The 11,294-nt window shown below is 42.4% G+C and overlaps 1 protein-coding gene across 2 annotated transcripts in view; it reads left to right on the top strand.

Moving 5' to 3' along the window:
- The first annotated feature begins 10,743 nt into the window (after window positions 1–10,743).
- Window positions 10,744–11,294, top strand: part of reck (reversion-inducing-cysteine-rich protein with kazal motifs) — a 166,182-nt gene continuing 165,631 nt past the window's right edge. The window contains exon 1 of one of the 2 annotated variants that reach the window (XM_048596336.1): window positions 10,744–10,843. The gene's annotated coding sequence lies outside the window, so the exon portion shown is untranslated. The remainder of the gene's footprint in view (window positions 10,844–11,294) is intronic. The other variant, XM_048596337.1, reaches the window with a different exon arrangement.

The raw sequence follows: 11,294 nt of genomic DNA, 5'->3' as shown, positions 1-11,294 counted from the left end.
GGACCGCAGTGTTTTCCCTTTCCCAGCTTACTTACCAACTCCCATAGCTCCTCATTTCCCTTATTCAGTTGTAAACATGCAGATGTACACTGTAGGCTAACTTAGTTTGGACTGTTTCTAACACAATTGTTCCTTTCAGGGTCTCTTTAGAAGCTGATCAAGGAAATATAAATTTTCCATCACACATTTCGACAAAAACCAATGCAGCTCCGTCTATCAATCATTCTCTCTCTTTTGTAAAACTGTCTATCAGTCACATTCTAGAATACCCCAATGCCATTATAACTTTCTGTTTTACTTAAGAATTAGTCAACAAGTGTTTAACTGCAATCTAAGACTGCTGCTTCTTAGCTTCTCAAATTTAAAGCCAATTATATATTTACTTCTGTGATATCCCACTTCTGATACCTCTGTTAGATTTTGAGTGTACATAACTGCAGTTACCTAATATAAGTGGTCTATGATTTGTAAGTAATTTTCAAGTTGATTCTTAAGTTTGTTTAGAGCAGCAGTTTAGACATGATACATTAATTAATTAGACAAAAAGTGCATACAACCCATGACAATTGAGGATGGTTCACTGATATCAGAAGATGAAAAAGCAGTTGACATGGAATTTTTTTATTCATTTGTGGGGCATGGGCATTGTTGGCATTTATTGCCTGTCCCCAGTTGCCCTTGAGAAGGTGATGGTGAGCTGCCTCTTAAACCACTGCAGTACATGTGCTGTAAATGGATATACAGTGTCATTAGGGAGGCAATGCCAGGATTTTGACCCAGTGACATGAAGGAATGGCAATTATTTTTCTAAGTCAGGATAATGAGTGGCTTGGAGAGAACTTGTAGTTGGAGGTGTTCCCATGTATCCGCTGCCCTTGACCTTCTGGATGCAAGTGGTCATGGGTTTAGAAGGTGCTGTTTAAGGACACTTGGTGAATTTCTGCCGTGCGTCTTGTAGATAGCACACACTACTGCTGTTATAAGCATTAGTGGTGAAGGAAGTGGATACTTGTGCATGTGTTGCCAATCAAATGGGCCGTTTTGTCCTGGATGGTGTCAAGCTTCTTGATTGTCGGTGGAGTTGCACTCATCCAGGGCAAGTGGGGAGTACTGATTTGTGCCTTGTAGATGGTGGGGAGGCTTTGAGGTGTCAGGAGGTGAGTTGATCTCATTACGGAAGGCAGCATCTTGCTCTGTAGCTGAAGTTTTTGGGAATGCTTTCCTGGGTCTCCCTCCTCCTCTTCTGGTCCATCTTCCATCTTGAGAAGACAGCTCCCTGATGGCGATCTAAGGACCTACTGACAATGATTGCCTTCTGACCCTGAGCACTTGTTGATGCAAACCTTTTCTTGGAATTGGTAATTTACGCTGTGTCAATCATCTATTTGAATTGTTTCAACCAATGATCGCAGGACAACAACTCATGATATCAAGATGATCATTGTTCCCTTGTCCACCTTTATCCAAAGGTGAGTCACCTTCCTTTCTAAGAACAAAACATTTTCTCTTTCTAAACACTGCATTGACAAGAGGCTCAACGTGGTGCCAGAGAAATCTTTAATGCCAGTTTAATGGAACGTCATGTTCTTCATGATCTCAGCGATTCTTGATTTTTTTGGAACTTTCTTTTGTCTTTATTTACTAGAAATTTTGAAAGTTAGTTACTACTGTAATAATAGTTAAATGAGATCTTATGCTACACAGTAACTAAGAGGAAAATTCAGTTTTAAAGAGATTCCAATTTGCAGTATAAACCCGATGTAGGCCCACAGCTTAGAATAAGTAGCATGACAGCTCAATGCAACAAGAAATTACATTTCATGTGAGGCTTTCTGTGTGGTGAATGAATAGAGTTAAGGTGAAATTTAGGGATAGCAAGGACAGCCATGTTCACCTTATGAGTTTTGAAAACACATATGTCAAATAAAGTGCAAGCAAAGTTACTCTAAGTGGCAAAAATGTTGTCTGTTTGATTACAAGTTGAATCCTGAAGTAAGAATTCACTATATCTGTTTCACACACACTGGTACAACTGCAGCAATCTTTGTCGAAGAGCGAATGAAACATGACAAACTCCAAAACTTGAAAAAAAGTTGCTCTAGAGCTAATAAAAAAAGTCCCCCAAAGAGACTGACCACTCAGAAAAAAAAACTTCTGATAAACAATCCTAAATAATGGTTGATGACTGTTGATTATTGCTTCAGAATTTTTGCTCATGTTGTAAGGTCATGGCCTGCTAATGCTTTTTTGTGTGGAATCAGAATCAGAACTGCCTCATTTGTGACTAATGAAAAGATTGATTTTATCTAGAAGCATGGTGGGTCAAGGAATTATAATATCGCTTGAGCTGACATTAATGAGAAACGAGAAAAGCATAAGCATTCAGACATGCAATTATCACAGCAGTCCTCCTTCGAAGTATTCTTTGTGGAACTGGAATACATGGCCATGGTTCTTGATATTTTGCTGTTGAGTTTTGGAAATTAGCATCAAATTTACTTGCGCTGAGTGTTTCTCTTTGCTGAATTCAAAAGTTAGCTATAGCTCAAAAGCACAAACAGTTAATAAATTATACGTCTAGCTGGATTTTACTTTGCTGAGTTTGTCGAATAGTTAATTGTGTTTTTCTAATAGATTGTACAATTTCCTGTTATAGCTGACCTACCCAGTCTTACCCCATTTCCAAAGACAAAATTTTGTCTTCATGCAAAACTTTATGGCAAGCTTCCTTATCCTTAGAATATTGACAAAAATTTATTATTATTTAAATCTGTGCTGCCTGATGTTACTGACAGGCCACTTCTGGTTGCTTGTCAATGTGGAAGTCCATTCCAATAAATGAAATCCTTAAAAAAATGATGATTTGCTGATAGGAGAAAAGAGACAACCACACATGTTATGTACTGAAGGAAACTAAAGTAATAAACTTTGCAGTTGGCTCTGTTATTATATATCAGTGGCAGCAATCCAAGTTTGAATGCAGTTATAACTACAAGTCACGCACCAGAAACTTAATCTCAACACCCAGGGTGACGCTCCAGTACAGTATGGGAGAAGTATGTTTTTGGAGACGGTGTCTATCAGATGAGACAATAAACTAAAGCCTTCCCCTTCACTTACCTGCCATGACATTCTGCTGCTGCTGCTTTGAAGTTGGGGGCCCTCTATTAGCCATCCACTTTATGAACACACAAATGGGCCGAATGACGTTTCGGGTCTGGACCTTTCTGAAGAAGGGTCTGAACAAGAGACGTTAGCTTTCCTGCTCTTCTGATGCTGCCTGGCCTGCTATGTTCCTCCAGCTCCACACTGTGTTATGTCAGACTCCAACATGATTAGGAAGTGAAATTTGCATCTGAAAGCGAGAGCACAGTACTGTAGAAAGCACAGAGGGTAAAGAAGGTGCAGCGGTGAAATTTAAAAGTCAGGAAAGCCAAGAGCAGCATGAAGAAATGTTAGCAAATAAAATCAAAGAAAACCAAAGGTGTTTTATATACACACAAAGAGCATGAGAATAACGACGAAGACAATATGTCAGAGACTGAAAAGGTAATTCTGTGTGGAAGTGGAATACATGGCCATGGTTCTTCATTAATACTTTGCATCTGACTTCATAAAAGAGAGTGATGATGCAAACATTGTCAAGGAGGAGGGATGAGATAATTTGGATAGTATTATTGATTAGGGGAGACATAAAGGGGTTTATCATTTTTGAAAGGAAATAAGTCGCCAGCCCCAAATGAGGAATAGCTAAGTCTACTAAGACAAACAAATGTTAAAATGGTGGAGAAGCTGACCATCATTTTTCAGTTGTCTCTGGCTCCAGGCATGATGTTGGAGCACAGAAAGACCACTAACGTCCTGCTTGGAAAGAAAGGAAGAAGTACTCACCAGAATTATAACTTTGATGTTCGACAAATTATTGAAAGTATTTATAGGGGCTTTATGGTTATTTCAATTAATCAAGGGCAATTAGCATGGATTTGTTTGAATTAGTTTGCAATTGAGTTACTTGACTGAGGTTTTTAAGAACTTAATAAAAAGTGTACTTTGTATTGTTCACACAGATTTTAGTAATTGGCTTTTAACAAGGTGCTACAGATGTTTAGTTTGAAAAGAGCCCTGAGGAGAGTGGTGAATTGGGTTCAAAATAGGCTCAGTGTCAGGAAGCAAAGGTAATTATTCAATGAAGATTGTTTCCAATGAGATCTCACAGGACTCCATGCTAATTGCCTTGCTTTTTGTGACATATGTATACTCATATGTATACACACACACACGCACACACGCACACGCACACACACACACACACGTTCTCCACCTGTTACCTCCTACACTTCAAAGATATGCAGGTTAGGTAGATTGGCCATGCTAAATTTCCCTATAGGGTCTAGTGTTGTGCAAGCTAGATGGATTAGCCACGGTAAATGTGGGGTTACGGGGATAGAGTGAATCTGGGCGGGATGCTATTTGGAAGGTCGGTGCAGACTCAATGAGCTAAATGACCTCTTTCTGCACTGTAGGGATTCTATGATATCAATGGTTTGACTTAAATATTGGGAACATGGCTAGGAAGTTTGCAGGTGCTACAAAAATGTACTGCATGGTTCATAGTGAGGAAGAAAGCATTGGAATGGTCAGGTGGTCAGAAAAATGGCAAATGGAATTTAATCTGGAGAAGTGTGAAGAACTTCATTGGGGAAGGGAATGCACACCAAATCGTAGGATATTGGAAAATGTAGAGGAACAGATATATAAGAATATAATAGCAAGAAATTTATGCTGTGGTATTGTGCACAGTTCTGGCCACTGCATCACAAGAAGGAAGTCATCACAATCAGTGATGATATAGAGAAGACTTAAAAAGATATTGCCAGGATAGGAAAATTTTCATAAAGGGGCTCAGTCAAGGTTTAATTACTCGAAAGAACAAGATAGGGCAAACAAATTCAATTACAAAATGGGTAGAACTCATGATAAAAATAGTGTGCTTAAGATAGTTGCGAAGCAGGTGGGAAGTTCAGAGGGGTGGCGAGAAAACAAGTGACAGAAGTAAAGAGGAAGTATGAAAAGAAACTAGCAACTAACATAAAAGTGAATCCTAATGTCTTCTGTAGGGATATAAATAATATAAGGGTAGTAAAGGAAGGATTAATTAGGGACCAAAAAGGAGATTTACACAATGAGACAGAGGGCAAGGCTGAAATACTGAACTAATATATTGCGTATGTCTTTTCCAAGCAAGGCGATGTTACCCAGGCTATGGCGACAGTGTAGGAATATCAATTGAAAGAAGTGTTTGAAATAAATACGGAGGAAGTATTGGATAGGCTTTCTGTATTGAGAGTTGACAAGGTATTAGAAACAGATCAGATGCATCCAAAGATACAGAAAAAAATTGAGCATGGAAATTGCAGAGGCATTGGCAATGATTTTTCAATATTTCTTAGACTAATGGGTAATTTCAGAGACCCATACAGAGGAGGAAGTGTTGGACGTCTTAAAACGCATAAAGATGCATAAATCACCAGGACCCGATGTAGTGTATCCCAGAACTTTATGCGAAACAAGGGAAGTGATTGCTGAACCCCTTGCTGAGTTATTTGTATCAATGATAGCCATGGGTGAGATGCCTGAAACTGGAGGGTGGCTAATGTGGTGCCATTATTTAAGAAAGATGGTAAGGAGAAGCCAGGGAACTATAGACCAGTGTGCCTGATATTATTGGTGGGTAAGTTGTTAGAGAGGATTCTGAGGGACAGGATTTATATGCATTTGTAAAGGCAAGGACTGATTAGGGATAATCAACATGGCTTTATGCATGGGAAATCACATCTCACTAACTTGATTAAGTTTTTACAAGAAGTGATAAAGAAGATTGATGAAGACAGAGTGGTGGATATTATCTATATGGACTTCAGTAAGGCGTTCGACAAGGTTCCACGTGGTATACTGGTTAGCAATGTTAGATCACATGGAATCCAGGGAGAGCTAGCCAATTGGATACAAAATTGGCTTGAAGATAGGGGGCAGAGGGTGGTGCTAGAGCATTGCTTTTCAGATTGGAGGCTTGTGACCAGCGATGTGCTGCAAGGATCAGTGCTGGGTCCACAGCTTTTTGTCATTTATAGAGATGATTTAGATGTGAATATAGGAGGACTGGTTAGTAAGTTTGCAGCTAATACCAAAATTGGTGGTGTAGTGGACAGTGAAGAAGGTTATTTCAGAGTACAATGGGATCTTGATCAGATGAGGGATGGACTAAGGAGTGGCAGATAGAGTTTAATTTAGATAAATGTGAGGCGTTGCATTTTGGTAAGGCAAATCAAGGCAGGACTTATACAGTTAATGATAAGGTTCTGGGAAGTGTTGCTGAACAAAGCAATCTTGGGGTGCAGGATTATAGTCCCTTGAAGACGGAGTCACAGGTAGGCAGGGGAGTGAAGAAGGCATTTGGTTTGCTTGCCTTTATTGGTCAGTGCATTGTATGTAAGAATTGGAATATCATTTTGCGCCTGTACAGGACATTGATTAGACCACTTTTGGAATACTGTGTTCTATTATGGTCTCCCTGCAAAAGGAAAAATGTTATTAAATTTGAAAGGGTGCATAGAGAATTTACAAGGATGTTGCCAAGGTTGGAGGGTTTGAGTTTTAGGGAGAGCCTGAATAGGCTGTTGCTATTTTCCCTGGAGTGTCAGATGTTTAGGGGTGACCTCGTAGAGGTTCATAAAATCATAAGGGGCATAGATAGGGTGAATAGCCAAGGTCTTTTTCCAGGGTAGGGGTGTCCAAAACTAGACAGCACAGGTTTAAGTTGAGAGGGAAAAGATTTAAAAGGGACCTAAGGGGCAACTTTTTCACACAGAGGGTGATGCATGTACAGAAATGAGCTGCCTGAGGAAGTGGTGGTGACTGGTACAATAATAACATTTAAAAGTCATCTGGATGGGTACATGGATAGGAAGGGTTTAGAGGGATATGAGCCAAATGCTGGCAAATGAGACTAGACTAATTTAGGATATCTTGTTGGCACAGATGAGTTCGACCAAAGGGTCTATTTCCGTGCTGTACCAGTCAATGACTCTGTGACTGGAGAATTGCAAACATGAAGCAACTGCAGACTAATCATTTTAACTTCAACGGTTGAGAAACTCCTAGAACCAATAATTCAGGACAAAATTAATAGTCACATTGACAAATGCAGAATATTCAAGGTCAGTCAGCATGGATTTCCTAATGGAAACGCACATTGAACTAATTGACTGTAATTTTTTGTGAGGTAATAGAGAGGACTGGTGAGGGCAATGCTATGGATAAGTTGAAGAACTTCCAGAAGGTCTTTGATAAAGTGCGTCAGAACACATATTAGCAATGTTAGAACTCACAGAATAAAAGGGACCATAGCAATATGGATTTAAAATTGGCTGAGTGACAGGACACAGAGAATAATGGTTAATCAATGTTTCTTTGGCAGTTAAGGTTAGTAGTGGCACTCTCTGGGGTCAGTGCTGGAACCCTTATTTTTCTTGATAGATACTAACAGTCTGGACCTTGGTGTATAGAGCACGATTTCAAAATTTGCAGATGACATGTGAATTAGAAGCATTGTAATTTGTGAGGAGAATAGTACAGAACTTCAAAATGACTTTTTAACTTGGCACTGTGGGTCAATATAGCAAATGGAACTTATGCAGAGAAGATTAAGATAACACATTTTGGTAGGAAGAATCCAGAGAAACGATACAAAATAAGGGTGCAACTCAAAAGGGGGTGCAGGAGAAGAGGGACCTGGGTGTAAATGTGTATAAGTAACTAAAAGTAATTAAAAGGATAAATTCAGCTCTAACTCCATTTGCAAATTTGCTGATGACACCACTATAGTAGGTCGGATCTCAGGCAACGATGAGACAAAGTACAGGAAAGAGAGAGACAACTTAGTGGCATGGTATAAAGACAGCAATCTTTGCCTCAATGTCAGCAAAATGAAGGAGCTGGTCGTTGACTTCAGGAAGTAGAATGGAAGACTTGCCCCCATCTATATCGATAATGTTGAGGTGGAGGTGGTTGAGAGCTTCAAGTTCCTAGGAGTAAATATCACCAATGACCTATCCTTGTAGATCCATGTCGATGTTACAGTCAAGGAAGCACACCAGTGCCTCTACTTCCCCAAAAGGCAAAGGAAATTCAGCATGTCCACAATGATTCTTGCCAATTTTTATTGATGCATCATAGAAAACCTCCTATTTGGATGCATCACAGCTTGGTGAGGCAATTGCTCTGCCCAAGCATGCGGGAAATTACAGAGAGCTGTGAATACAGCCCAGTCCATCATGAAAAACAGCCTTCCATCCATTGACTCCATCTACACTTCCTGCTGCCTCAGGACAGCAGGCAACATAATCAAAGATCCCTCCCACCCTGGTTATATCTCTTCCACCCTCTTCCATCGGGCAGAGGATACAAAAGTTTGAACACGTATCAATAGATTTAAGAACAGCTTCTTCTCTGTTGTTATCAATTATGAATGGACCTCTCATAGATCTTTCTCTGCACCTTTTCTGTAGCTGTAACACTGTATTTTGCATTTTATTCTATTACCATATGTACTTACAATTTGTCTGCTTAACACGCAAAAATTACTTTTCACTGTCCCCCTTGTCCTCACGTACCACCCCACCAACCTCCGGACCCAACGCAATCCCCCTCGTCCTCATGTACCACCCCACCAACCTCCGGATCCAACGCATCATCCTCTGACACTTCCGCCATCTGCAATCCGACCCCACCACCAAAGACATCTTTCCCTCCCCAACCTTATCTGCTTTCCGGAGGGACCACTCTCTCTGTGACTCCCTTGTCCGCTCCACACTCCCCTCCAGCCCCACCACACCCGGCACTTTTCCCTGCAACCACAGGAAGTGCTACACCTGCCCCCATACCTCCTCCCTCACCTCCATCCCGGGCCCCAAGAAGACATTCCACATCAAGCAGATGTTCACCTGCACATCTGCCAATGTGGTATACTACATCCGCTGTAGTCATTGTGGCCTCCTCTACATCGGGGAAACCAAGCGGAGGCTCGGGGACCGCTTTGCAGAACACCTACGCTCGGTTTGCAATAAACAACTGCACCTCCCAGTCGCGAACCATTTCAACTCCCCCTCCCATTCCTCAGACGACATGTCCATCCTGGGCCTCCTGCAGTGCCACAACGATGCCACCCGAAGGTTGCAGGAACAGCACCTCATATTCCGCTTGGGAACCCTGCAGCCCAATGGTATCAATGTGGATTTCACAAGCTTCAAAATCTCCCCTCCCCCTACCGCATCCCAAAACCAGTCCAGCTCGTCCCCACCTCCCTAACCTGTTCTTCCTCCCACCTATCCCCTCCTCCCACCTCAAGCCGCACCCCCATCTCCTACCTACTAACCTCATCCCGCCCCCTTGACCTGTCCGTCCTCCCTGGACTGACCTATCCCCTCCCTAACTCCCCACCTACACTCACCTTTACTGGCTCCATCCCTGCCTCTTCGACCTGTTTGTTTCCTCTCCACCTATCTTCTCCTCTATCCATCTTCTATCTGCCTCCCCCTCTCTCCCTATTTATTTCAGAACCCCCTTCCCCTCCCCCATTTCTGATGAAGGGTCTAGGCCCGAAACGTCAGCCTTTCTGCTCCTATGATGCTGCTTAGCCTGCTGTGTTCATCCAGCCCTGCACCTTGTTGTCTCTACTTTTCACTGTATCTTGGTACATGTGACAATAATAAATCAAATAAAATCAAAAGTGTCAGGACAGGTTGAGAGAGTGTTAGTAGAGCATACAGTATCTTAGGTTTCACTAATAAGCTATAGACCACAAAAGCAAGGATGATGTGTTGAACTTAAAAAAGATGCTCTAGTTTTGCTACAAATTGAGTGTTGTGTGAAGTTCTGGACACTGCAATTAAGAAAGGATGTGAAAACATTTAAGAGAGTGAGAAGACTTTTATAAGTGCAGTTCCAGGAATGAGGAATTTAAATTATGAGGATAGATTGGAAAGCTGGGATTTTCCTCTTCGGAGAAGACTGTGGAGGACTGATTGAATTATTCAAAATCATGAGAGGCCGGGACACAGTGTATTGGGAATAAAATGTCCCCACTCATGAAGGGATCAAAAACCAGAGGGCATAGATTTAAAGTTAATTCACGAAAGAAGCAAAAGGTGATGTGAGTTAAAAGTAAAAATTCACACAACCCAAAGGTTCAGGTCTGGAGCCTGAGAGTGTAGCAGAGGCAGGTTTAACTAACACATTCAGAAAGAGTATTATTCAAAATGGAATAATACTTGGTGAAAGTCTCAGTTGGAGAGCCACTAAATGGCCTCCCTCTCTGCTGTAACGATAGTTATTTTGTGTAATGCCAGGACCGAGATTTAACATATAAACCGGTCCTCGACACTGTTGAACCACACCACACGCAGACGCGACCCCAGCCCCGGCCCCTGCATAGTCATCTACACCGCAGTCCGAATCCGCTATAATCACAAACCCCAGACCCTGTATATTCATACACACCGTATTTCGGACTCGCTGCAATCACAAACCCCGGATCCTGGATAATCATATATAAAGACCCCGGACCCTGTATAATCACAAACCCTTGCTCCCACCCCCGCATGACACGGTATAATCACCTACCCCGGACCCTGCATAACCGCATACCCCGGGCCCCGGCCCCTGAATAACAAGCATTCTACGTCTGACGTGATGGCGCAGCGAGCGGTCCTGTAGTTGTTGCTGGAGCCGGAGAGAAAGGGGTCAGTTCGTGGATCCGGGAATCGGGCCCCGCTGCAAGGAAAAGGTAACGGTCCGATCATCGTTTTGGGGGGAAGGGGAGGAGGACGGGCCTGAGTTCCAGTTCGTCAGCGGACGGACAGCCGTTAGTCGCCGTGATCTGACTCTGGGAGCGTGGAGGGGAAACCGAGAGACCCCAGCCTCGTGCCCCCCCCTTCCCCCTCCCCCTTGTAAACAAACCCCCACCACCATCACCACCAACAACAACAACAACAACAACCCCGAGGAACAAGTTACTGCAAATGCTGGAATCTGTACTGAAAACAACAAATACTGGAGATCACAGTAGGTCAGAGAGCAGGCTAATGTTTCTAGCCCCCCCCCCATCACAGTCTAATGAAGACTCACCGAGACTGGAAACGTCAGCTTGTTCTCCCTCCATGGATGGTGCCACATCCTCGCCCACCCCCTGTCAGCACGCCCCTCTTTGCCATCCCTCACCCCGTGTCAATGCCCTC

This window comes from Rhincodon typus, chromosome 4 (genome assembly GCF_021869965.1).
Source record: "Rhincodon typus isolate 14 chromosome 4, sRhiTyp1.1, whole genome shotgun sequence".
Taxonomy (NCBI): Eukaryota; Metazoa; Chordata; class Chondrichthyes; order Orectolobiformes; family Rhincodontidae; genus Rhincodon; species Rhincodon typus.
This window is presented reverse-complemented; position numbering and strand designations above follow the sequence as displayed.